We start from the raw sequence: 23,292 nt of genomic DNA, 5'->3' as shown, positions 1-23,292 counted from the left end.
TGGATGTATCCAAATAAATGCAACTAGAAAACAGGTTAAACAAACACACATGCAGCTAATTTGCTGTTATTCTGTCTGCACTGTTCAACTTGACTGTAAGTTAGCCAGAGTTGGCTAGCTAGCAAGCAAGGGGTAAGAACGTTGCCAGCCAGTATGGCAATGGAACATTTAGAACGAACGACTGGGTCACATCCATAGATACAGAACAAAAAGACTTAACGACTGGGTCGCGTCTCTGGCAATCGAGCCGATCGAACGAACATCCAGCCTTAGATTTGTGTCGGGACTATGTCTCTTGGAAGGTTGAAATAGTATATATGAATATTTATGAAAATATGTCAATAATGATTTGAATATGTTGGTAACCCGTTGTATAAAAGTGATAATGCCCTCGAAGCTGGTGTTGTCCATTATATCCTTCAAACACCGGCTTCTCGGGCATTATCACTTAAAGATCTTCTACCGGAGTAGAATGACTTCTCTAATTCTAATGGTTTAGCAACAAAACCGAGGCATGTGCAATTATGGGGCAAAACAGTGAGGTTGGCTTAGATTGTTCACAAAATGTAAGCTATATTTCATTTACAATGTTTATTGAAAACATAAATACATTTGCACAATGAGCACTTGTCTCTCAAATACAATGTTACAGTTGTTGGTTAGTTAGCTAGCACATTTTAGTCATATAAGCATTGATATGAAATCAGTCAAAACACCTCGAAACAAGAAACAGTATCAATAACAAGATGAAATGAGCTGAAACGATCCACTTACAATTCCCCACATGGCAGTTTCTTGTCATTCTTGCTAGCAGTCTGGCCATCCAGAATCACAACAACACGCTGACTTCTGCTCCATGGAAGCATGCACATTGTTTTCGTGATCTCCGCTAACCCGTCTATTGGGAGCATTGTTTTTCTGTGTGGTATGGACGTGTCCTAACAACACTAGGTTGCAGAACTAGCAAAAAATAAGGTTGTGATCACAGCTACAAAAACACAGCAAATAGTAAAATATTAATATCAAAATATTGATGTGTTCTCTGCTTTTCATTCCATTCGTCAAAATATGTCTGTTGTAGTCATAAAATTGCCACGAGGTGACATCTGTGGACTGAGTCCATCTGTGGACTGAATAAAGGACCAATGTGTCTGATACTATGTTTACTTTGGGTATAAATTATAACGGAACAATCCAGAGCACACCTTAGAGAGTGAAATAACTCCGGTAAGAAAACATATCGCTGGCTCAAAGAGAGGGACACACACCCAGGGAAGTTTTGGGTTCGTTTTTCCTGTCTGTTTGTGAGTCTTGGGGTAGAGGTGGAGTGTGTGCACTGTGTGCTTTTGATTATCTTCATGTTTGGGTAAGATGGTTGGATGGCAATCCTCACTCACTTTGAAGGAAATTACAGTGATAACCAAGTGTCTACAAATACTATCACAAAGGGATATCTGTTTTCAAAATCTCTGCTCTCCCTTTCCATACTCTCCTGCTGTTTGGAGTAATATATATATATATATATCTATATCTATATCTATCGTCTCTCTGTCTCTCTGTCTCTCTGTGCGCTCTAGGCACTGAAACCCCCTGCAATGAGCACACACACTGCATTGCCATTCATCCTGTTTCTGCCATGGTGTACCCGTGCAGCACTGCCAGCCCGATGTACTGCAGCTCTATGCTGCAGAGGAGATGTGGGGTGCCAGCCGTGCACCGGATGATGGAGCTATTTATAGTGGCAGAAGGATATAAATAGCCTATGCGTAAAGGTATAGGGACCCAAAGTCAGTGGATGAGGATGGGATGAGGAGGACTGGATGGGAGTAAGGACGGTTCAGAATAGGCAGAGGGTACGGCATTTATTTCATGTGGTAGTGATGGAGAGTTTGTTGGCTGTATTTCGTTCAGGCTCAATGGTTAGGGGGAATACACAACGGTTGTGTATGTGTGTGTATGTATTTGTGTGTGTGTGTGTGTATCTGTGAGTGCAATGGACCTAAATCTCAGTCCCTTTTCACTTGCACTACACACAGATTGTGTACCAGCAAGACCTTCATTGCTGCAACTAACACAACTGCAGCACTGGGTAAGAGAAAAATCTAGAGCTTTAAACTGGAATAATAGACCTCTTGTCCATTGAATGTGTGTGTCCTGGCTGACTCCTATCCCCCTTTCACTCAACTCCATGGCCCACTCTGCCGCAGATAGTGGCTGTTCCATGAGGACAGATAAAAATAGCAGCAACAATTTCTGCTTCATCCATCAGCCGATGTATCTCTGTACATCGGCAGCACACTTATCTCACACATGGTGGTTTGTATACGCACGCACGCACACACACTGGCAGATATTCTATATACAATCCCACCTCTTTCCTATCTACTTGCCACACCCCTCCCCCATCACACACACACACCAGTTCCTCCCCCACTGCAGCTGATTTCATTAACTCAGGGTTTTAGGTAGCCCTGGAGCTCTTGTACTCGTGGGTGTTTTCCTCCTCCTCTCTCAGCTCACCTCTCTCTCCTCACATTTGAGATCAGAATCCTGCCAAAGATCGTATATGTCAGGGATTTCTTCGTCGTTTGACGATATAGCGAAATCATCGTCGGGAAAAGATGACCAATATGCAGCAGAGTTGATATAGTTCATTTTGAACATTTAATAAACTCAAAATGAATATACAAAATAACAAAAACGAACTCACGATATACTGACAGTCCTGTTAGGCTTACACACGCTAAACACGAAACAATCTCCCACAAACACACAGACAAACACACCCAACTAATATAGGACTTCCAATTAAAGGCAACACCACACAGCTGCCTTCAATTGGAAGTCCACCCCAATTAACTCAACATAGAAACAGACTACCTAGACTAAACATAGAATACATGAATCTCAAACAGTGCCCAAAACCCCGGAATACTAAATCAAATGCCCTTACTACAAAAACACCACCCTGAACCACATAAAACAAATACCCTCTGCTACGTCCTGACCAAACTACAATACCAATTAACCCTTATACTGGCCAGGACGTGACAGTATAGAATGCTACCGAGCAAAAAGGTATCTCTTCCTCCTTCTATTGTTTCAGAAATGCATTTCATTCTATTACATTTCAAACCAATCAATAACCCTGAAATTAACATCAAACTCTCAATGGGCTCAGTTCAATAATCCCATTATGGACTGTACTGCACAGAGCGCTTTGATCTGCAGTTTATTTCACTTAGAGACCATGCCAATAATTCTCATACTTTCCCCCCATTTTTTTCAACAAAGTGTTCTGTTGCCATGGTGAAAATTGGCTTTGTGCTCCAAGGTCTCAGCATATTGCTGGCGCTATTGTGTGAATACTTTTCCGCACGGGCTGTTTATTTTTAGCTGTAAATATTGCTGTTCACTTCAGCGAACACACCGTCCACACCTGATGACTGAGGGAAAAGATAAGGAGAGAATCAAGGTTGTTTTTGCTATCTGAAACCGCTCTAAAATGGACAAACAGTACAAATAGATTTGATTACCCAAGGTGACATTTTTGAAAGAGCACATGGATACTAGCTTTCTAGATAAACATAGGGGCCTATTGCAACAAAGGTTGGCCACCAGTTTATCGCCAGCTGATTGTCACGTCGTGACCAGTATAGAGGATTATTTGTATTATTTGGTCAGGGCATGGCAGAGGTATGTTTGTTTTGTATGGTGGGTTTTATTTGTGTATAGCTTAGAGGGGTGTGTTATTTATCTGTTCCGGGGTTTTGTGGTGTATGTTTTAGTATGAGTAGGTTCTAGGTTAAGTTTTCTATGTGCAGATTTGGTTGCTGGACTCTCAATTGGAGGCAGGTGTTTCTAGTTGCCTCTGATTGGGAGTCCTATAAGTAGGTGTGTGTTTTGTTTGTCACTTGTGGGTAGTTGTATGTTAGCACTGCTTTTGTTTAGCCTGCTACACTGTTCCTGTCGTGAGTTTTGGTTATTGTTTTTTCCTCGTGTTCTCATTTAAAATAAATGATGATGAGCACGCAACCCGCTGCATATTGGTCCACTTTGTCCGACAGCGATTTCAACATATCTTCTGACACTGATCTCTTGTTCAGCCAATATTTACAAATAAAAATAAACAGCCCATGCGCACTGTCCACACCAGATGAATGAGAAAAAAGTTGAGAGAATTTTCTTACCGGACTACAAGGCCAGTAGGCCTACTGTGGTATATTGTACTTCCTTAAAGAAACAATGTCTGAAGTGGAAAGAAATATGGTAGGGAGTTTCAATAACTTCATTTTCACAGAAGAGTATCCTAGATGTACAGTTGAAGTCGGAAGTTTACATACACCTTAGCCAAACGCATTTAAACTCAGTTTTTCACAATTCCTGACATTTAATCCTAGTAAAAAGTCCCTGTTTTAAGTCAGTTAGGATCACCACTTCATTTTAAGAATGTGAAATGTCAGAATAATAGTGGAGAGAATGATTTATTTCAGCTTTTATTTCTTTCATCTCATTCCTAGTGGGTCAGACGTTTACATACACTCAATTAGTATTTGGTAGCATTGGCTTTAAATTGTTTAACTTTGGACAAACTTTTCAGGTAGCCTTCCACAAGCTTCCCACAATAAGTTGGGTGAATTTTGGCCCATTCCTCCTGACAGAGCTGGTGTAACTGAGTCAGGTTTCTAGGCCTCCTTGCTCGCACACGCTTTTTCAGTTCTGCCCACACATTTTCGATACGATTGAGGTCAGGGCTTTGTGATGACTACTTCAATACCTTGACTTTGTTGTCCTTAAGCCATTTTGCCACAACTTTGGAAGTATGCTTGTGGTTATTGTCCATTTGGAAGACCCCTTTGCGACCAAGCTTTAACTTCCCGACTGATGTCTTGAGGTGTTGCTTCAACGTATCCACATAATTTACTTTCCTCATGAAGCCATCTATTTTGTTAAGTGCACCAGTCTCTCCTGTAGCAAAGCACCCCCACAACATGATGCTGCCACCCCCGTGCTTCACGGTTGGGATGGTGTTCTTCAGCTTGCAAGCGTCCCCCTTTTTCCTCCAAACATAACAATGGTCATTATGGCCAAACAGTTCTATTTTTGTTTCATCAGACCAGACATTTCTTCAAATAGTACCATCTTTGTCTCCATGTGCAGTTGCAAACCGTAGTCTGGCTTTTTTTATGGCGGTTTTGGAGCAGTGGCTTCTTCCTTGTTGAGCGGCCTATTCAAAAATGTATATACAAAAAAATACACACAACACCCCATAATGACAAAGCGAAAACAGGTTTTTCAGATTTTTTTGGCAAATTTAGAAGAAAAAAAAAACAGAACAGAAATATCTTATTTACATAAGTATTCAGACCCTTTGCTGTACGACTCAAAATTGAGCTCAGGTGCATCCTGTTTCCATTTATCACCCTTCAGATGTTTCTACAACTTAATTGGAGTCCACCTGTGGTAAATTCAATTGATTGGACATGATTTGGAAAGGCACATGCCTGTTTATATAAGGTTCCATAGTTGGCAGTGCATGTCAGAGCAAAAACCGAACCATGAGGTCCAAGGAATAGCCTGTAGACCTCTGAGATAGGATTTTGTCGAGGCACAGATCTGGGGAAAGGTGCCAAAATATTTCTGCAGCATTACAAGGTCCTCTAGAACACAGTGGCCTCCATCGTTCTTAAATGGAAGACATTTAGAACCAGAGCTGGCTTCCCAGCCAAACTGAGCAATGGGGGGAGAACGGCCTTGGTCAGGGAGGTGACCAAGAACCCGATGGTCACTCTGACAGAGCTCCAGAGTTCCTCTGTGGAGAAGGGAGAACCTTTCAGAAGGACAACCATCTCTGTAGCACTCTACCAATCAGGCCTTTATGGTAGAGTAGCCAGACGGAAGCCCCTCTTCAGTAAAAGGCACATGACAGCCTGCTTGGAGTTTGCCAAAGGCTCTAAAAGGACTCTCAGACCATGAGAAACAAGATTCTCTGGTCTGATGAAACCAAGAAAGTATAGAGAGATCCTTGATGACTGGGCGAAGGTTCACATTCCAACAGTACAACGACCTTAAGCACACAGCCAAGACAGCGCGGGAGTGGCTTCGGGACAAGTCTCTGAATGTCCTCGAGTGGCCCAGCCAGAGCCCAGACTTGAACCCGATCGAACATCTCTGGAGAGACCTGAAAATAGCTGTTCAAGCTATACTCCCCATCCAACCGGACAGAGCTTCAGAGGATCTTCAGAGAAGAATGGGAGAAACTCCAAAAGATACAGTTGTGACAATCTCGTAGCATCATACCGAAGAAGAATCAAGGCTGTAATAGCTGCCAAAGGTGCGTCAACAAAGTACTGAGTAAAGGGTCTGAATACTTATGTAAATGTAATATTTCAGTTGAACATTTGTAATAAATTAGCAAAAATTTCAAAAAAACAGTTTTTAATTTGTGATCATGGGGTAATGTGTGTAGATTGATTGATGAGGGGGAAAAAACAATTTAATCTATATTAGAAAAAGTCTGTAATGTAACAAAATGTGGAAAAAGTCAAGGGGTCTGAATACTTTCCGAATGCGCTATATAAGGTTCTATTTGCATTTCTGTTAAAATGTAGTTATTGACATAGCCTTGTTCTGTTCAATGTTCTCTACCTACAATCCCAGTCAAAAGTTTGAACAAACCCACTCATTCAAGGTTTTTATTTATTTTTACTATTTTCTATATTGTATAATAACAGTGAAGACATCAAAACTATGAAATAACACCTATGGAATAATGTTGTAGCCCATTTTTTTAAACAAATCTAAATATATTTTAGATTCTTCAAAGTAGCCACCAGTTGCCTTGATGACAGCTTTGCCCGTTCTTGGCATTCTCTCAACCAGCTTCATGAGTAATGCTTTTCCTATAGTCTTGAAGGAGTTCCCACACTCTGCGGTCCAACTCATCCCAAACCATCTCAGTTGTGTTGAGGTCAGGTGATTATGGAGGCCAGGTCAAATGATGCAGCACTCCATCACTCTCCTCTTGGTCAAATAGCCCTTACACAGCCTGGAGGTGTGTTGGTTCATTGTCCTGTGGAAACACAAATGATAGTTCCACTAAGCGCAAACCAGATGGGATGGCGTATGGTTGCAGAATGCTGTGGTAGCCATGCTGGTTAAGTGTGTCTTGAATTCTAAATCACAGACAGTGTTACCAGCAAAGAACCCCCACACCATCACACCTCCTCCTCCATGCTTCACGGTGGGAACCACACATGCAGAGATCATCCGTTCACTTACTCTGCGTCTCACAGACACGGCGGTTGGAACCAAAAATCTCAAATTTTGACTCATCAGACCAAAGGACAGATTTCCACCAGTCTAATGTCCATTTCTCGTGTTTCTTGGCCCAAGCAAGTCTCTTCGTCTTATTGGTGTCCTTAGTAGTGGTTTCTTTGCAGCAATTCGACTATGAAGGCCTGATTCACGCAGTCTCCTCTGAACAGTTGATGTTGAGATGTGTGTGTTACTTGAACTCGGTGAAGCATTTATTTGTGCTAGAATATCTGAGGCTGGTGACTCTAATGAACTTATCCTCTACAGCAGAGGTAACTCTAGGTCTTCCTTTCCTGTGGCTGTCCTCATGAGAGCCAGTTTCATCATAACGCTTGATGGTTTTTGCAACTGCACTTGAAGAAACTTTCAAAGTTCTCTAAATGTTCCTTAATGACTGACCTTCATGTCTTAAAGCAATGATGGACTGTCATTTCTCTTTGCATATAAAAGCTGTTCTTGTCATAATATGGACTTTACCAAATAGGGCTATCTTCTGTATACCACCGCTACAGTGGCTTGCAAAAAGTATTCACCCCCTTGGCATTTTTCCTATTTTGTTGCCTTAAAACCTGGAATTAAAATTGATTTTTGGGGGGTTTGTATCATTTGATTTACACAACATGCCTATTACTTTGAAGATGCAAAATATTTTTTCTTGTGAAATTAGACAAAATAAAGACAACTTGAGTGTACAAAACTATTCACCAATACTTTGTAGAGCCACCTTTTGCAGCAATTACAGCTGCTGCAAGTCTCTTGCAAAAAAAAAAAAAAAAAAAATGTATGAGTTGTATGAAATGTATGCATTCACTACTGTAAGTCGCTCTGGATAAGAGCGTCTGCTAAATGACTAAAATGTAAATGACTAAAATATATGTCTCTATAAGCTTGGCACATCTAGCCACTGGTATTTTTGCCCATTCATCAAGGTACAACTACTCCTTCTCCTTCAATTCGGTTTGGTTCCGTTTGTGTACAGCAATCTTTAAGTCATACCACAGATTCTCAATTGGATTGAGGTCTGGGCTTTGACTAGGCCATTTCAAGACATTAAATGTTTCCCCTTAAACCACTCAAGTGTTGCTTTAGCAGTATGCTTAGGGTCATTGTCCTGCTGGAAGGTGAACCTCTGTCCCAGTCTCACATCTCTGGAAGACTCAAACAGGTTTCCCTCAAGAATTTCCCAGTATTTAGCACCATTCGTCATTCCTTCAATTCTGACCAGATTCCCAGTCCCTACAGAGGAAAAACAACCCCACTGCATGATGCTGCCACCACCATGCTTCACTGTGGGGATGGTGTTCTCGGGGTGATGGGAGGTGTTAGGTTTGCGCCAGACATAGGGTTTTCCTTGATGGCCAAAAAGCTCAATTTTAGTCTCATCTGACCAGAGTACCTTCTTCCATATGTTTGGGGAGTCTCCCACATGCCTTTTGGCGAACACCAAATGTGTTTGCTAATTTTTTTCTTTAAGCAATGGCTTTTTTCTGGTCAGTCTTCCAGAAAGCCCAGCCCTGTGGAGTGTTCGGCTTAAAGTGGTCCTATGGACAGATAATCCAATCTCCGCTGTGGAGCTTTGCAGCTCCTTCAGGGTTATCTTTGGTCTCTTTGTTGCCTCTCTGATTAATACCCTCTTTGCCTGGTCCGTGAGTTTTGGTGGGCGGCCCTCTTTTGGCAGGTTTGTTGTGGTGCCATATTCTTTCCATTTTTTTTATAATTGGTGCTCCGTGGGATGTTCAAAGTTTCAGATATTTTTTATAACCCAACCCTGATATGTACTTCTCCACAACTTTGTCCCTGACCTGTTTGGAGAGGTCTTTGGTCTTCATATTGCTGCTTGCTTGGTGGTGCACCTTGCTTAGTGGCGTTGCAGACTCTGGGGCCTTTCAGAACAGGTGTATATATACTGAGATCATGTGACAGATCATGTGACACTTAAATAAAGTCCACCTGTGTGCAATCTAACTAATTATGTGACTACTGAAGGTTAGTGGATGCACCAGATCTTATATAGGGGCTTCATAGTAAAGGGGGTGAATACATGTGCATCCACCACTTTTCAGTTTTTTATTTTTTCGAATTTTTTTAAACAAGTTCTTTTTTTCATTTCACTTTACCAATTTGGACTATTTTGTGTATGTCCATTACATAAAATCCAACTAAAAATCAATTTATATTACAGGTTGTAATGCAACAAAATAGGAAAAACACCAAGGGGTTGAATTCTTTTGCAAGGCACTGTACCTTGTCACAACAGAACTGATTGGCTGAAACGCATTAAGAAAGAAAGAAAATCCACAAATGAACTTTTAATAAGGCACACCTGTTAATTGAAATGCATTCCAGGTGACTACCTCATGAAGCTGGTTGAGAGAATGCCAAGAGTGTGCAAAGCTGTCATCAAGGCAAAGGGTGGCTACTTTAAAGAATCTCAAATCTCAAATATATTTTGATTTGTTTAATACTTTTTTTTGGTCACTACATGATTCCATATGTGTTTTTTCATTGTTTTTGATGTCTTCACTATTATTCTACAATGTAGAAAATAGTACAAATAAAGAAAAACCCTGGAATGAGTTGGTGTGCCCCAACTTTTGACTGGTACTGTATATGAGCATATATATTGTGGCGTACAGCAGATCAGCCACCAGGGGGAGACTCGTCAAGGCCTGGTGACAGACAGAGTATACATCACGAGGCGATGGCTTCATCTTCTGGACATGCCAGGTCTCGACGGGCTTCTCGGGCCAGGACTAATTGGGGCTGATTGGGAGTTGGTGAGTAATCAAGGGCTGATTGCTCACCAGCTGTGCAAGTCCCATAAAGCTGCCAGAAGGGCAGTGCACAGGGAGAGTGGGTGGGGTGGGGGAGGAGAGGAGAGGAGAGGAGAGGAGAGGAGAGGAGAGGAGAGGAGAGGAGAGGAGAGGAGAAAGAAAGGACTCCCGTATAGTTGGGGATGGTTGTAGCGGTAACAGGAGGGAGTTTAGTTTTTATCCCCGACTGGATATAGCAAGACGCGGAGGCCAGAAGACGGTATCCCGGAGAGGGTCTCATGGGGGAGACCTATCGTTTTCTTTTTGATTTATTATTTAAATAAACACCCTTGAAACCGAGCTAATCCTACTCTGTCCGTGTCTGATCTGTGTAAACATCTTGACCAAACCCCCTGGTCTGCCACAATATATATATATTGTGGGGGCATGCTTTTCTGCATCTCTCTCCTTTATTTTTTCCTCAACTTCTGAGTTCAACTTCTACTTTTACGGTAGCAAACACATTCTCAAAAGCCCAGAGGCTTGAATCATTGCCTTGTATCAACACAGTTCCATTATTGTATAAGTTGACTGTTTGATATGTGTTGCTCTGGTCAGCTTCAAAAATGCTGATCTGACAACCTTGGCTGATGCCTCTCTTTTTTTGAGAAAGGAAATGATTGCAAATAACCCTTTTCCATATGTGCCCTCGTTCGGTATTACATTTGCTCGTTTTGCATCTGGTAAGATCTGTAACCATGCATTCATGGTTCTGTTCCATCATCAAACCATTAAAAAATGTCTCAGCTTTCTCTGTCTAGATGTCTGGTGGGTAAACAATTTCCATAGCAATTCTAGTGATGTTGGCAACAATGTTGCAGTAGAAGCCTACCTATTCCAAAACAGTGTTGTTTCTTGTATTATTGTCTCTAGTGTCTTTTAGAGAACTGTTTTACTTTGATGTCCTTTGTCTTCTGTCCTTCTTTTGTCTTTCTATTGTGTTGTAAACTAGCAATTATTTTTGTTAGCTAGCTTCCCAGCTAGCAATGAGGAATCGGCCCAGAAGTGGCCCTCTTCTGGGGAGCCGGAACTGATTGAATCGGCCCGGAATCGGGTGTCGGACTCGGCCCATAATCAAAATGAATGACTGCCCAGAATCGGCCCAAGTACATCGGGCCGTTTCCGTCTACCAGAATTCAGCCGACTTTGCTGGCATCTTACCAGAATCCCCCCAGAAGCGGCCCGATGAAAATGTAGATTAATGTATACAAAATTACACGATTTGTTAATTTTAAATATTACTATACATTTTATATATACAAATTATACCCATCCACAACAAAAACTTTTTGTGTCAGAGGAAACACCATACACCTGGTGATCGTGTCACCAGCATCTGTAGAAATGCAGCTTGCACTGCGATGCAGTGTCTTAGACTGCTGCACCACTCAGGAGGTTCCATCCACAAAATGTTTAATGCTTTTCAATTGCCTTGCACAATGTATCAAAATACTAAAATACTACACAGGACTCTAAAAGAATTTCATTTAAATGTGAATTGTATTTTACGATCACAGAAACAATTTGTTAAATATGGAAAAATTAATAAATAACGAAATGCTAAATATGTAAAGCAGCCCTTGTAATCATCTGCCAGAGAGTAGCCCAAATCGTCCCGAGCCCCAAGTAATACATTTGTGCCAGATTTCTCACACCGCAAGCGGCCCGAGCCCCATGTAATATATACATTCGGGACAGATAACTCTTTCCGGAATCGGCCCGAGCCCCAAGTAATACATTTGGGCCAGATAACTCAGACCGGAATCAGCCCGAGCTCAATCCCCGCATCCTAGCCATAAGTAATTCTACCGAAGGCGGCCCAGACTCGGGCCACATGACGTCTGCCGAGTCTGACTCTCAGCCGGGTGCCCGACTTTCAGCCGGAATCGGCCAAGATCCATTGTGCGAGCTGGGTTGCTTATTTTAGGAGAGTCTCTAGCAACTGCTTAGCACCTGGTAAACAATCCAGCTTGCTAATCTAACGGCACAATTTTATAAAAATAGGCTTGTGAAAAAGTATATCTTAATTTGTTGCTTGTTTTGTCCACCATTCAGTCTTGCATTTTTTTTTTTTCACTCTAAATACCATGTACATTTTCAATATTTGTAGGAGCTCATATTTTCAGCAGCTGCTATTCAATTTGGATCTCTCGCTCTTTCGCTCTCTCACTCTGCTTTGTAACTTAAGTTTATGCCTTGTATGTGAATCTATTCATTTGACAAAGTAATTAAATACACAACATTCAGAATTCCATTCTCAGACATTTCTTCATTGCCTATTACTCTAACGCAACTATAGTCATCTTGCATTTTGCTATTTATCTTATGGAGTCTGATAAAGATGATTCATTTACTGGGCTAATTGATTAGTCTTATTACGAGTCACATGTGAGGTATTCATAATATCATACTTTACATGGTAATATATTATGGTCCACGACATGTTTGTCTCTGACACAAAGTGTTTGTGTCCTGGGTGGCGTCCTGGTAATACTATTGCATTATCCTCTGCGTAGTTGTTGATGAAGTTCACCACTCGTAGCAAGTCCTCATACTTCAGGTGTAACCTTTGCTTGCTTGGGCCAGCTCTCTTTTTAACGGGAGGCATTAGACCACTCTCCTTGTATGACTGGTGGAGGAGAGTCAGGCATGTTCTACTGATGCTGAAAGAAATTCCAGATACGTTACACACACTTCATGTGAGACTCCAATCCATAGAGTAACATTAGCAAGCCAGCCTTCGAACTCCAGCTGAATAGCTAACAGCAAGCTTTAACTAGCAATACAAACCGATTGTCATAGCTAGCTAAAGTTAACCAAATATAGTAGGTTCAATGTTAGATTCTTACATGGATGAATGCTTCACGGCAGACTGCAACCCCTTTTATTAAATAAGACGTCCTGTGTCTTGTTGCTTCTACCAGACATTCCACTTATTTCAAAACTCTGTCAACTTCTTCCGTGACAACAACACTGTTGATTGTCGCCTTTTCTTCTCCATCACTGTCATCAGAAGACTCTACAATGTCTTCTTCAATTAAAATGTTTTTACCTAAATCAGGGATTTCCTCATCTTCTGATTCATTTTCAGAGTCAGAAAGAGTCAGCATGGCACGATCGTCCTCCAGAAATTAGTCCATCACAACTTTTTCCCACTGACCTTTGTCGATAGCGCCGGATAAATTCAGGACAGCAATGTTATTGAGAGCAGTAGCAACATATTTGCACTTCTCCATGGCTAACGTTATATCTTTCGAAAAAACTACAGTAGAAAGGATTATCTACGCATTACGAGCAGCTCCTTTTATAGACACAAGATGCAACACCACAGCATGTCCAGTCGACTCATTATCTCAGCCAATCATGGCTAGCGGGAAGGTTGCTGGCTCTCTCTGTGGCTAAACCAACTAGGTTCATAATCGTAACAGTTTTATTCATATTTACAGATGACATACAAGTTTGATATTAAGGCACATGAAGTTCACATGTTCGAGAAGGCATTTCTGCCCAAAATTGCATTTAAAAAAAAAAAAATACAATAATATGTTCAAAAGGTTCCCCTGTGAAGTTGTGTCTTGCGACATATGCCTAGTTTCCTGAATCAGGTCAAATTTGCAGCAATTGTCCCCTTGGTGGTATTGGGGGAAATGTCCCTTCAGGTTAAGGCAGGCTAGCATTGTTATCTAACCCCCAACTACTGTACTACCATTGCTATCATATGCCAATCATTCCAAATCTACCTGAATTGCCTATGGGGTATAACGGTTAGGGGTCAATGTGAAATTAGGTTACTCAATATTGGAATGTGGCATAGAGAGCATCTAGGGAGAACCTTGCTTGCGAATCCATTAACCTCCACTGTCCTCCAAGATTTTCTATTTGGAGGAGACGTTCACAAGGTCCCTAGGGGTTTAACTGCCGGCTTGGGATGTTCAAAGGTCCCCAGTCTGGAAAAGCCATCCATGACGTGGTACAAGGCGTTCTTTAGTGTCACTTTCTTCAGATTTACACTTGTCTCTAGTCCAACACTCCATAAGTGCCACCTCGTCTGATTGTTTCTCCGTGTTTAGCTAATGTTTGCCAAACGTTACCTTGGAGAGTTCACACTGTGTTGGGAAGCCAAATATTGTGCTTTGCACACTGGACGTTAAAGCTTATGGGTGTTTTCACATAGTGGAGGCTCCTCAGAGGAGGATGGTGAGGACCATCCTCAGTGAATTTCATAAAAATATATTTTTTGAAGCATTTAAAAATGTATCCTTTTTAGATAAAACTATACTAAATATAATCACATATCATCAAATAATTGATTAAAACACACTATTTTGCATTGAAGGTCTGCAGTAGCCTCAACAGCACTCTGTGTAGGGTAGCACCATTGTGTAACTGCTTACTGTGTCATTAAGTTTGCTGATGACACCGCCTTGATCAGCCTGTTGCATGATGATGAGGAACTCCATGGCCCAGTCCTAAATTACTTTGCAGAGTGGTGTGACGAATCACACTTGTCCCTCAACATCAACAAGACCAAAGAGATGTGCATAGACTTCAGGAAGCGTACAACACCTACCTCTGCAACATCTATCAGAGGTCAGAACATAGAGATTGTAGAGGAATACAAATATCTGGGTTTCCTCTTGGACAATAAGCTTCAGTAGAGTAAATGTACAGACCTAATCTACAAAGAGTCAACAGAGACTGTACTTTCTCAAAAAGCGGGGATCTTTTAATGTTGACTGTACTACTGACTGTTTTAACTTTTTTATGTTTGTTTGTTTGGCAATGCCACTGTCAGCCAAATAAATATATTGAGAAGGATTATCACCACAGTAAACAAGGTACTTGGAGTCAAACAGACAGGCCTGGATGAGATCTTTAAGGTCAGGGCGCTCCGCAAGGCTCTCATCACAAAATGAGAGACCATGCTCTTCCAATGGCCAGTATAAGGGCATACTCAATTCTACCTCCCAGGATGCAATTCCTATGGCTTCCACTGGGTGTCAGCAGTCTATGTTCAAGGTTTCAGGCTTGTAACTTGAATAACGAATAAGAAATAACAGTTTTTGTCCAGGGACACAGTCTTGGAAATCCGTGTTTGCGTGCGCCAAGAAGACAAGACGCACCAGCTAAAATTGGTTTCCTATTGAACAACATACTTCTTTCCGTAAGAAATATTATAGTTTGATTACATTTTAGGATATCTGAGCAATAAATAGAAACATATTTTGACTTGATGAAACAAAGTTTAGGGGTAGATTTTCTTTGCACGTAGACTCACTACACACAAATGCATATTTTGTAAATAATGTGTGGGTGTTGGAGTGTGCCCTTGGCTATCCGTAAAACTGTTAAACAAGAAAATGGTGCTGTCTGCTTTGCTTAATATATGGAATTTGAAATTATTTATACTTTTGAGACTTCAGTATATTTTAGCAATTACATTTGATATGAAGAGAGTGCCTGGCAGCTGCCGCCTGCTCGGGACGTGAACCTACAACCCTTTGCTTTGGAAGTCCATGGAGTGTGTCGCTCATTGTCGTGCATCCTAAACATCAGGTGCCCAATTGGCATGGGGAGAGACTAAAGAAAACATAACAGTGCACAGCTTCATTCACTTTCATCCCCTTGTCTCTGGTTGGAGGTCCCCAGAGTGCTTGTTACAGCTGAGGAGAAACTCCTATCAGAGGTTTTAATTTGATCAATTTAATTACAGAACCAAGTCGCACTCCGCCCAGTGCCCACCTGGTTGTTTGGCATGACGGGTGCCCAAGTGAGTTTTCACTTTCCACTTCAAAGAGAAGGGTGTTTCTCTCTTTTTCAACCACTTATTGCAGTAGTCACAGAGCAGGGATTTAGGGTGTCTTCATAACTTTTAATGACATTATTTCTGCTGCATCCAGTTTTACCCGTCTCTAAGTTCCAATCAATGGATCGAAAATAATCAAACAATAAGCTGTACATTGGTAGTGATGATGATACTGGTCACTGGCAAATGGATGATACACCACTGAGTAGACTGGTGAGCATGGTTTCCTGGTGGGAAGTTTGGTATGAGCCAACAGTTTGTTCCTGTGAACATCCCATGGCATTCTGGTCTAGCCTATACTCCATAATTAAACAAATTCTAGTAATCGCTTTTGAGTGTGGACTGTATTATGTGTACTGGATGGACTGGTTACCTTATGCTAAGCTCCAAATTATCTATGAGTCTGGGAGAGAATGTATTGGCCTAGGAGAAGCTGTAGATTGATTGTGCAGGGTGGCTAAGCCTACAATTATAGTGAATTTGATTTTGAATAGACTAGTAATAGAGCTTTTTCTCCTCATAATTAATAGGCTGACACATGAACCTTTTTAGCTACAGAATATCTCACCACCGTGCGTTTCCATCTCCTCTCTCTATTCCTTTCTCGAGCATGTCAACAGTTTAATAAAATGTTTGTTGTCAAAACATGTTACTATCAATGTTCTGGAACAGATTTAACCAAATTAAGCTGGGTAGCTGCAGGAGCAGGTTTGGAGAGCCCATGGCATACAGAGTTTGAGCGGAATATCACCTGTCATGCAGGTGTGTTCAAATAGTGATTGATGCATGGAGTGAAATAACCGGAGTAGCCTAACCTGCAGTATTGAAAAATGAACCAGCTGGAAGGCAGCAACCATTCGCTATTCAAATTATATATTTTTTCCCCCTGTTCCTGCCCATTTCATAATAGGTCATTCTAAATTGAAACAAGTTTTAAATATTATACTGAACAAAAATATAAATGCAACATGTAAAGTGTTGGTTTCATGTTTCAAGAGCTGAAATAAATTATCCCAGAAATGTTCCATATCCACAAAAAGCTTTTCTCTCAAATCTTGTGCACAATTTATTTAGAATCCTGTTAGTAGGTATTTATCCTTTGCCAAAATAATCCACCCACCTGACAGGTGTGGCATATCAAGAAGCTGATTAAACAGCATGACCATTACACGGGTACACTTTTGTGCTGGGGACAATAAAAGGCCACTCTAAAATTAGCCGTTTTGTAACACAGCACAATGCCACAGATGTCTCAAGTTTTGAGGGAACGTGCAATTGGCATGCTGACTGCAGGAATGTCCACCAGAGCTGTTGCCAGAGAATTGAATGTTAATTTCTCTACTATAAGCCCCCTCCAACATCGTTATATAGAATTTGGCAGTACGTCCAACTGGCCTCACAACTGCAGACCAAGTGTAACCATGCCAGCACAGCAACTCCACATTCAGCTTCTTCACCTGCGGGATCGTCTGAGACCAGCTACCCGGACAGCTGATGAAACTGTTGGTTTGCGCAACCAAAGATTTTCTGCACAAACTGTCAGAAACCATCTAAGGGAAGCTCATTGGTGTGCTCGTCGTTCTCACCAGGGTCTTGACCTGACTGCAATTTGGCATGGTAAACGACTTCAGTGGGCAATTGCTCCTTTGATGACCACTGGCATGCTGGAGAAGAGTGCTCTTCACGGCTGAATCCCGGTTTCAACTGTACCAGGCAGATGGCAGCGTGTATGCCGTCATGTGGGCAAACGGTTTGCTGATGTCAATGTTATGAACAGAGTGCCCCATGGTGGCAGTGGGGTTATGATTTGGGCAGGCATAAGCTACGGACAACGAAAACAATACATTTACATTTACATTTAAGTCATTTAGCAGACGCTCTTATCCAGCGAATTACAAATTGGTGCATTCACCTTATGATATCCAGTGGAACAACCACTTTACAATAGTGCATCTAAATCTTTTAAGGGTGGGGGGTAGAAGGATTACTTTATGCTATCCTAGGTATTCCTTGAAGAGGTGGGGTTTCAGGTGTCTCCGGAAGGTGGTGATTGACTCCGCTGTCCTGGCGTCCTGAGGGAGCTTGTTCCACCATTGGGATGCCAGAGCAGCGAACAGTTTTGACTGGGCTGAGAGGGAACTGTGCTTCCTCAGAGGTAGGGAGGCGAGCAGGCCAGAGGTGGATGAACGCAGTGCCCTTGTTTGGGTGTAGGGCCTGATCAGAGCCTGAAGGTACAGAGGTGCCGTTCCCCTCACAGCTCCGCAGGCAAGCACCATGGTCTTGTAGCGGATGCGAGCTTCAACTGGAAGCCAGTGGAGAGAGCGGAGGAGCGGGGTGACGTGAGAGAACTTGGGAAGGTTGAACACCAGACGGGCTGCGGCGTTCTGGATGAGTTGTAGGGGTTTAATGGCACAGGCAGGGAGCCCAGCCAACAGCGAGTTGCAGTAATCCAGACGGGAGATGACAAGTGCCTGGATTAGGACCAGCGCCGCTTCCTGTGTGAGGCAGGGTCGTACTCTGCGAATGTTGTAGAGCATGAACCTACAGGATCGGGTCACCGCCTTGATGTTAGTGGAGAACGACAGGGTGTTGTCCAGGGTCACGCCAAGGTTCTTAGCACTCTGGGAGGAGGACACAATGGAGTTGTCAACCGTGATGGCGAGATCATGGAATGGGCAGTCTTTCCCCGGGAGGAAGAGCAGCTCCGTCTTGCTGAGGTTCAGCTTGAGGTGGTGATCCGTCATCCACACTGATATGTCTGCCAGACATGCAGAGATGCGATTCGCCACCTGGTTATCAGAAGGGGGAAAGGAGAAGATTAATTGTGTGTTGTCTGCATAGCAATGGTAGGAGAGACCATGTGAGGATATGACAGAGCCAAGTGACTTGGTGTATAGCGAGAATAGGAGAGGGCCTAGAACAGAGCCCTGGGGGACACCAGTGGTGAGAGCACGTGGTGCGGAGACAGATTCTCGCCACGCCACCTGGTAGGAGCGACCTGTCAGGTAGGACGCAATCCAAGCGTGGGCCGCGCCGGAGATGCCCAACTCGGAGAGGGTGGAGAGGAGGATCTGGTGGTTCACAGTATCAAAGGCAGCAGATAGGTCTAGAAGGATGAGAGCAGTGGAGAGAGAGTTAGCTTTAGCAGTGCGGAGAGCCTCCGTGACACAGAGAAGAGCAGTCTCAGGTGAATGACCAGTCTTGAAACCTGACTGATTTGGATCAAGAAGGTAATTCTGAGAGAGATAGCAGGAGAGCTGGCTAGGACGGCACGTTCAAGAGTTTTGGAGAGAAAAGAAAGAAGGGATACTGGTCTGTAGTTGTTGACATCGGAGGGATCCAGTGTAGGTTTTTTCAGAAGGGGTGCAACTCTCGCTCTCTTGAAGACGGAAGGGACGTAGCCAGCGGTCAAGGATGAGTTGATGAGCGAGGTGAGGTAAGGGAGAAGGTCTCCAGAAATGGTCTGGAGAAGAGAGGAGGGGATAGGGTCAAGCGGGCAGGTTGTTGGGCGGCCGGCCGTCACAAGACGCGAGATTTCATCTGGAGAGAGAGGGGAGAAAGAGGTCAAAGCACAGGGTAGGGCAGTGTGAGCAGGACCAGCGGTGTCGTTTGACTTAGCAAACGAGGATCGGATGTCGTCGACCTTCTTTTCAAAATGGTTGACGAAGTCATCCGCAGAGAGGGAGGAGGGGGGGAGGGGGAGGAGGATTCAGGAGGGAGGAGAAGGTGGCAAAGAGCTTCCTAGGGTTAGAGGCAGATGCTTGGAATTTAGAGTGGTAGAAAGTGGCTTTAGCAGCAGAGACAGAAGAGGGAAAATGTAGAGAGGAGGGGAGTGAAAGGATGCCAGGTCCGCAGGGAGGTGAGTTTTCCTCCATTTCCGCTCGGCTGCCCGGAGAGCTCAAAGTAGGAGTAGCAGTGTTATCTGTTCTGTGAGCTCACAATGAGTCGTCGAGCCACGGAGCAGGAGGGGAGGACCGAGCCGGCCTGGAGGATAGGGGACATAGAGAGTCAAAGGATGCAGAAAGGGAGGAGAGGAGGGTTGAGGAGGCAGGGTCAGGAGATAGGTTGGAGAAGGTTTGAGCAGAGGGAAGAGATGATAGGATGGAAGAGGAGAGAGTAGCGGGAGAGAGAGAGCGAAGGTTGGGACGGCGCAATACCATCCGAGTAGGGGCAGAGTGAGAAGTGTTGGATGAGAGCGAGAGGGAGAAGGATACAAGGTAGTGGTCGGAGACTTGGAGGGGAGTTGCAATGAGATTAGTGGAAGAACAGCATCTAGTAAAGATGAGGTCAAGCGTATTGCCTGCCTTGTGAGTAGGGGGGAAGGTGAGAGGGTGAGGTCAAAAGAGGAGAGGAGTGGAAAGAAGGAGGCAGAGAGGAATGAGTCAAAGGTAGACGTGGGGAGGTTAAAGTCACCCAGAACTGTGAGAGGTGAGCCATCCTCAGGAAAGGAACTTTCAAGCGTCAAGCTCATTGATGAACTCTCCAAGGGAACCTGGAGGAAGATAAATGGTAAGGATGTTAACCTCTATGGGACCGGCGGGACGAATTCGTCCCACCTACGTAACATCCACTGCCAGCCTGTGGCGCGATTTTCAAAATCTTCAAAATCCTATTACTTCAATTTCTCAAACATATGACTATTTTACAGCCATTTAAAGATAAGACTCTCGTTAATCTAACCACACTGTCCGATTTCAAAAAGGCTTTACAACGAAAGCAAAACATTAGATTATGTCAGCAGAGTACCAAGCCAGAAATAATCAGACACCCATTTTTCAAGCCAGCATATAATGTCACCAAAACCCAGAAGACAGCTAAATGCAGCACTCACCTTTGATGATCTTCATCAGATGACAACCCTAGGACATTATGTTATACAATACATGCATGTTTTGTTCAATCAAGTTCATATTTATATCAAAAACCAGCTTTTTACATTAGCATGTGACGTTCAGAACTAGCATACCCCCGCAAACTTACGGGGAATTCGCTAACATTTTACTAAATTACTCACGATAAACGTTCACAAAAAGCATAACAATTATTTTAAGAATTATAGATACAGACCTCCTCTATGCACTCGATATGTCCGATTTTAAAATAGCTTTTTGGTGAAAGCACATTTTGCAATATTCTAAGTATATAGCCCAGGCATCACGGGCTCGCTATTTAGACACCCGGCAAGTTTAGCACTCACCATAATCATATTTACTATTATAAAAATGTCATTACCTTTTGTTGTCTTCGTCAGAATGCACACCCAGGACGTCTACTTCAATAACAAATGTTGGTTTGGTCCAAAATAATCCATCGTTATATCCGAATAGCGGCGTTTTGTTCGATGCGTTCCAGACACTATCCGAAATAGTAAAGAAGTGTCGCGCGCTTGGCGCAATTCCTGACAATAAAATTCAAAGTATTCAATTGCCGTACGTCGAAGCATGTCAACCGCTGTTTAAAATCAATTTTTACGTCATTTTTCTCGTAGAAAAGCGATAAAATTCCGACAGGAATCTCCTTTTCGGCAAACAGAGGAAAAAATCCCAAAGGCGGGGCGGTCGGGGTCACGCGCATAAGCTAGTGTCTCTTGATGGGCCACTTGAGAAAGGCGATAATGTGTTTCAGCCTGGGGCTGGAATGACGACATTCTCTTTTTCCCGGGCTATGAGAGCCTATGGACGACGTGGGAAGTGTCACGTTAGAGCAGAGATCCTTAGTAAATGATAGAGATGGCAAAGAAGTTCCAGAAATGGTCAGACAGGCCACTTCCTGTAAAGGAATCTCTCAGGTTTTGACCTGCCATTTGAGTTCTGTTATACTCACAGACACCATTCAAACAGTTTTAGAAAATGTAGGGTGTTTTCTATCCATATGTAATAAGTATATGCATATTCTAGTTACTGAGTAGGAGTGGTAACCAGATTAAATCGGGTATGTTTTTTATCCAGCCGTGTCAATGCTGCCCCCTAGCCCTAACAGGTTAAGCTTGAAAGGGCTGGTAACTGTGACAGCATGGAATTCAAAGGAGGCGATAGACAGATGGGTCAGGGGAGAAAGAGAGAATGTCCACTTGGGAGAGATGAGGATCCCTGTGCCACCACCCCGCTGACCAGAAGCTCTCGGGGTGTGCGAGAACACGTGGGCAGACGAGGAGAGAGCAGTAGGAGTAGCAGTGTTATCTGTGGTAATCCATGTTTCCGTCAGCGCCAAGAAGTCGAGGGACTGGAGGGTAGCATAGGCTGAGATGAACTCTGCCTTGTTGGCCGCAGACCGGCAGTTCCAGAGGCTGCCGGAGACCTGGAACTCCACGTGGGTCGTGCGCGCTGGGACCACCAGGTTAGAGTGGCAGCGGCCACGGGGTGTGAAGCGTTTGTATGGCCTGTGCAGAGGGGAGAGAACAGGGATAGACAGACACATAGTTGACAGGCTACAGAAGAGGCTACGCTAATGCAAAGGAGATTGGAATGACAAGTGGACTACACGTCTCGAATGTTCAGAAAGTTAGCTTACGTTGCAAAAATCTTTTTGACTAAAATGATTAAAATGATACAGTACTGCTGGCTGGTGAAGTAGGCTAGCTAGCAGTGGCTGCATTGTTGACTTTGTTTTAAAGTGTAGCTGGCTAGGTAACCTCGATAGTTTCAGTGCTACACCTTATCATGATACAAAGGCAGCTATGTAGCTAGCTAACATAACACTAATCAAGACGTTCCTTTGTAATGTATTTAGTTTCTACAATGCTGCTCGTCGGTAATAGTTGGCTAGGTTTGGAAAATGGCGTCGCGGGGGACGAAAATAGCTGGCCAGCTAACCTCGATAATTACTCTAAACTACACAATTATCAAACTATGACAAACTATGACAAAGACAACTTATTGACTAAAATGACTAAAATGATACAGTACTGCTGGCTGGTAAAGTAGGCTAGCTAGCAGTGGCCGCGTTGTTGACTTTGTTTGAAAGTGTAGCTGGCCAGGTAACCTCGATAGCTTCAGTGCTACACATTACAAGGCAACTATGTAGCTAGCTAACACTAGCTAACCTGGCTAGCTAACCTCGATAATTACTCTAAACTACAAGATTATCTTAGATACAAAGACAGCAAAGACAACTATGTAGCTAGCTAACACTACACTAATCAAATCGTTCCGTTGTAATGTATTAGTTTCTACAGTGCTCCTAGTCGGTAGAAGTTGGCTAGCTCGCTAGCAGTTGTTGACTAAGTAGAAGAACGGTGGCGCGGCGGACGAAGATAGCTGGCTAGCTAACCTCGATAATTACTCTAAACTACACAATTATCTTTGATACAAAGACAGCTAAGTAGCTAGCTAAAAAATTGCTCAGATCAAACAAATC

Source organism: Salmo salar, chromosome ssa25 (assembly GCF_905237065.1).
Source record: "Salmo salar chromosome ssa25, Ssal_v3.1, whole genome shotgun sequence".
In the NCBI taxonomy this organism is placed as follows: domain Eukaryota; kingdom Metazoa; phylum Chordata; class Actinopteri; order Salmoniformes; family Salmonidae; genus Salmo; species Salmo salar.
This window is presented reverse-complemented; position numbering follows the sequence as displayed.